The 5,636-nt window shown below is 47.3% G+C and overlaps 1 pseudogene across 1 annotated transcript; it reads right to left on the bottom strand.

Annotated features, from left to right (window-relative positions):
* Positions 1 to 3,609: 3,609 nt before the first annotated feature.
* Positions 3,610 to 4,541, bottom strand: LOC309546888 (annotated as a pseudogene). The gene has a single exon. The product of its transcript is annotated as an uncharacterized misc_RNA (transcript).
* Between the last annotated feature and the right edge of the window lie 1,095 nt (positions 4,542 to 5,636).

Raw genomic sequence — 5,636 nt, 5'->3', positions numbered from 1 at the left:
CCATTTCAGCTACACCGGGGTATCCGGCAGGGCTGTCCTCTCTCTCCGGCTCTCTTTGTGTTATGTCCCTTAGACACAAGGGTGTTGCTAGCAATGCTGCCAGTATCTGCTCAGCAAGTTACACACAGGCTGGATGTACTTCTTAACCAGGGAGAGCTTTATTACTCACTCAGAGACATGCTGACATGAAGGAGTCATAATATAACAGCTTCTGTCACTAACAGATGTAATTACTTCTCTGTACCATGCTGCTGCTTCCAGGCTCCACACACACGTGTCTGACTTCCTGGTACAGCCCCTTCCCCATCATGCATCAGGAGAAAAGGGGAAAGGTCACAGTTATCCTGCACAAACATCACACCTCCTCTCCTTCCCAAAAAACAAAAACAAAACAACAACAAAAAGAGAACAAAATGTTCAACACATAACATAAAAAGGCAAACAGGATCAGTTCAGCAAGTAGTATCTCCAACTCAGTTCTGTGATTTCCGCAGCACTTCATGAGTCCTTTGTCTGCGTTTCCTGACCTCCAATGTGTCCCGTAAGACTTCTGCGCTTTGCCAACGAGGAGTTTGATGTCTTTGGTGGGTAGACTTACGAAGTGGCACAGCATGGGAGGGCTAGAGTCGGTCAAAGGTTCTGGAGAGGTTTGTGGGTGTCCAACAGACAAATCAGTCTCTGTAACTCCAGGCACATGGCTGGGCTTCTCAGGAATATGGTCACCAACCGTTTCAGGGGTTGGTTGTAAACTTGTGGGATCATGCCAGACACCATGCCATATGTCACCAGCAGAGCTCAGAGTAAACTCTTGTGGTTGGTTAGAAAGAGGGCCGGATTTGTCTCTAGTGGCCGACAAATGCGCTTTCTCAATTGCAAAAGGTGTCGAACAAAAACGCCATTCTCCAGGCGAACAAGGTACATTCTCCTTCCAAGAGGCCGATTAATAATGCCAGGAAGCCAAGGAGGCAAACCTCTGTAATTCCGAAACCATACGAGATCACCAGCACGGAAACCAGGACGGCCTGGCGGAGGAGGTGTTGATGACTGTTCCTGTGTACGAAGTAAATCAAGTTTGGTGCGGAGATGCATGCCAAACATAAGAAAAGCTGGGGACAGCCCAGTAGTAGCGTGATTCGTGTTTCGGTACATGATCAAGAACTCCAGTAGCTTCTCCTCTGACATTCCAACCTGGTCCACAGTGTTTCTTAAACGTCTGCACAAACCGTTCTGCCAGCCCATTCGAGGCTGGATGATAAGGAGCGGTTCTGTAGTGTTGGATACCCAAGCCACTGAAGAAGGAATGAAACTCAGGCAAAGTAAATTGAGTGCCATTGTCCGACACTATGGCTGTTGGCAATCCATATTAAACAAAGAGCTTCCGTAAGACTTGAATGGTAGCAGCTGAGGTAATAGAAGGCATTTGGAAAACCTCCGACGCATATACCACGATCAAATACATTTTACCCTGGATTGGGCTAGCAAAATCAAGATGGAGTCTTGACCACGGGTCTGTCGGCCATGGCCAAGGTTGCAGGGTTCCCCTCTTTTGGGGACGCTGAGCTTGACAGCACCCAGGAGATTGAGCCACATTATCTTCAATTGCTGTATCCATTTGTGGCCACCAAACATAGCTTCGGGACTCGTGGCTTAATGCGCACCACACCAGGATGGCCTTCATGCAGTATCCTTAGCATGGTTGGTTGCAAAGACTGAGGTACAATCACTCTATTGCCCCATTGTAGGCAACCAGCATTAGTCACAAGCTCACATTTTCTGGCAAAGTACGGACAAAATTATTTTGAAACTTTCTCTGGCCATCCAGTCTGAACATATGAGAATATCTGAGAAAGGAAACGATCTGTGGCTGTATGTCTGGCAATTAGGGAGGTGGACATGCAGGACCGTGGCCTGTGTATTTCCACTACGCATATGTCTCTTGGTAGGTGGCCTCCAAGTGGCAATCTGGAAAATGCATCTGCATTGCCATGGGTATCATGGGAGCTGTATCTGATAGAATAAGGATAAGCTCCCAAAAATAAAGCGTACCTTTTGTAAGCGAGATGCTGTTGTTGTAGAAATTCTATTCTGAGGGTTCAGGATTGACAACAGAGGTTTGTGGTCAGTGATAAGTGTGAACTCCCGACCATAGATGTACGCGTGAAATTCTTTTGTGGCCCATACAATGGCCAAAGCTTCCTTGTCTATCAGGGAGTAGTTTTGTTCTGCTGAGGTTAAAGACCTGGAGTCAAAAGAAATTGGGCGCTCTGTGCCATCTGGCGTGACATGGGAAAGCACGGCACCCAGTCCATAAGGCGAGGCGTCACAAGCCAAGGTGACGTGTTTCTTTAAATCATAGTGGACCAGAACTCGAGAAGACAGAATGAGTTCTTTGGAAAGCCAAAAGGCTTCTTCACATTTTTCTGTCCAAATCCATTTAGCTTTTGCATCCAGTAATCGATGTAACGGGTAGAGCTGGTGTGCTAGGTTTGGCAAGAAACGGTGGTAGTAATTTAGGAGGCCAAGGTAAGATCTGAGCTGTGTGACATTCTGTGGAGTAGGGGCATGGGTAAGGGCTTTAACCTTTTCTTCAGTAGTGTGTAACCCATGTCGGTCCACCGTGTGGGCACAAAATTCCAGCCGAGACTTTAGAAATTCGTATTTTGAAAGATTGACACGTAAACCATACCTTTGGAGTCTCTCCAGCACAGCTTCCACATTCTTTCTATGTTCTTCATCATTGGGACCGGTGATGAGCATGTCATCTAGTAGACATTGAGTGAAAGGTATGCCTGCCAGGACCTCATCCATGATCCGCTGCCAGATGGCTGGCGCTGGGGCAATGCCGAAAACCATGCGGTTATATTGGAATAATCCTTTATGTGTGTTAATGGTCAACAGATGGCGTGAATCTGGGTGTACTTGCAGTTGCAGGTAAGCTTGCTTTAAGTCTATTTTTGTAAATTTTTGCCCCCCAGCCAGTGAGCTAAATAGATCTTCAAGTCGAGGCAATGGGTATTGATCCACAAGAAGTTGGTTGTTCAGGGCAGCCCTGAAATCCCCACAAATCCTAATGTCTCCATTCTTTTTCTTGACAGGCCCAATTGGTGATGCCCATTCACTTCTATCAACTTTTGTTATGATGTTTTCAGCCAATAGGTGGTCCAGCTCTGCTTCCACTTTCTTCCGCAAGGCAAAAGGTACTGATCTTGCCTTACAAAAACGAGGTGTAGCACCAGGCTTCAAGAGGAGGTGGGCCATCTTCCCTTTTACGGTGCTCAAAGAGTCCTCAAAAACCTCCTTAAAGCGAGACTTCAGGGATTCTCCCCAATGGTCTTTGTCAGAAAGCAATGTACATTAGGCAAGGGTAAAAGGAGGCATGCCCAGGGCTTTGATCCAGTCTCTACCGTACAACGGAGGACCTCCTTCACGTACAACATAAAGGCGCAGAGCTTGACTGCGGTTGCCCAATGTAACAAGGGGTTTCACATAACCCAAGGGTTGTAGTAGTTCCTTGCTGTAGGTTTGTAGTGTGAGATTTGTAGGTTGGAGCGGTACAGACCCGATGCCTTTAAATCAGACCATGAAATGACAGACACAGCCGCCCCTGTATCAACATCCATGGAGACAGGACAGCCATTGAGTGTGACATCCACTTTTATCGCAGGAGTACTCCCAGCTACTCAACAGTCCAACATGCTGAACACAGGTCTCCTCATCAGAGCTGAAGCCATTATTATCTGCATCCACACGAAACGTCTGTGTACGTCTACCTCTTGTGGTACCATTCAGGGAGCGGGAGCTGCGGCAAACAAGCCTATTATGACCAGTCTTTCCACAGAGAAAACAAACGACCTCCTTGAACTTGCAAGCAGGTGCACTGTGAGTAGTGTTACCACAACGGTAGCAAGTTGGCGTCCTAGAGACAGAAGAAGTAGGGTGGCAAGACTTAGGTTGATTTGGGGATGGTTGTCTTTGGTGTCGGGTGATAGCAGTGTGGAATATTTCCTCACCCTGGTTTGCAGGGTGAGGATGGCATCTCGTGTAGCCAACTCCATGACTGTAGCAAGGTCAATGGCTTTCGTCAGAGTCAGGTCGGGTTCTGTGAGTAAACGTTTCTGTATGGCTGGGTCGCAGAGTCCCATGACAAACATGTCGCGGAGAGCTGTCTGCAGGTACTCTCCAAACTGACAAGTGGCAGCAAGTTTACGTAAAGCAATGATAAATGTCTTTATGTCCTCCCCTACCTGCTGCCTCCTACTGTATAATTTAAACCGCTCTGCGATTTCTAACGGCTTTGGGTTGTAGTGTGCATGTAGCTTCTGAATTAACTCCAGCAGGGGCTGAGAGGCCGGCTTGTCTGGAGAAATTAGGTGGTCTCTGAGAGTACCATATGCAGCTTGACCTATTGCTGTGAGGAAAACTGCAACTTTCTTTTCTGCAGCCACACTATTTGCTTCCATATACTGCTCCAGCCTCTCCACCCAGGAGTTCCATGACTCAGCAGCAGGATCAAATGGTTGAATAAACACTATGAAGGCCATGTGTGCTAAAATCCACAATTCTCGTCGCCACTGTTATGTCCCTTAGACACGAGGGTGTTGTTAGCAATGCTGCCAGTATCTGCTCAGCAAGTTACACACAGGCTGGATGTACTTCTTAACCAGGGAGAGCTTTATTACTCACTCAGAGACATGCTGACATGAAGGAGTCATAATATAACAGCTTCTGTTCCTAACAGATGTAATCACTTCTCTGTACCATGCTGCTGCTTCCAGGCTCCACACACACACGTGTCTGACTTCCTGGTATAGCCCCTTCCCCATCATGCATCAGGAGAAAAGGGGAAAGGTCACAGTTATCCTGCACAAACATCACACTTTGCTATTGACATGGAACCAGCTGAAGCTCTTCGTATATCTCCCCTTATTATGGGCCTTAGGCTGGAGTGGCTGGAGGAGAGGGTAGCTTTGTACGCGGACAACCTCCTGTTATTTCTCAATGACACAGGGCGCATTGCGGATTCTAAACTCATTCTCTGAAGTGACGGGTCTTAAGGTGAACTGGTCCAAGTCCCTGTTATTCGCTATTAACTCCGAGGCTAGGGACAGTGTGATGTCTGACCTGCAATTGCAATGGGTTGATGCCGTTGCATATCTTGGGGTACTGATCTCTAGAGATATGTGACTACGTGTCACACAATTTATCTCTGGTGGTTAAGCAGGTTAGAGCTATACTGACAGCATGGGAGAACCTCCCTCTGTCCCTCCTGGGGCGGATTAATGAAAATTTTTCCTAAATTCAACTACTTGTTTCCAAATTCCTCGCAGTGGTTCCCTAAGTCCTTCTTCTCGCAGCTGAATAGTCGCTTATCGTCTTTTCTGTGGGGACCTCACCCTCCTTGGTTCAAGATATCCACACTGATGTGTCTCACCTCCCAAGGTGGGATAGTGCTTCCAGACTGCCACAAATATTACTAAGTTGCCTAATTGGTTACTGTCTCCTGGTGGCTAAGGCTGGATTTGTTCAATCCCTCTACTGTCCTGGAGGCTGCGGTGGTAGGATCAGTGGAAGCCCTCAGATGTTTGCCATTCCATGGTCCTAAAGCTCCTTATGACCCCTCACCCCCAATGATGACT

Source organism: Pelophylax lessonae (genome assembly GCF_965119305.1).
Source record: "Pelophylax lessonae genome assembly, chromosome: 1".
In the NCBI taxonomy this organism is placed as follows: Eukaryota; Metazoa; Chordata; class Amphibia; order Anura; family Ranidae; genus Pelophylax; species Pelophylax lessonae.
The sequence above is the reverse complement of the archived record's forward strand: the minus strand, read 5'-3'. Positions and strand labels throughout refer to the sequence as shown.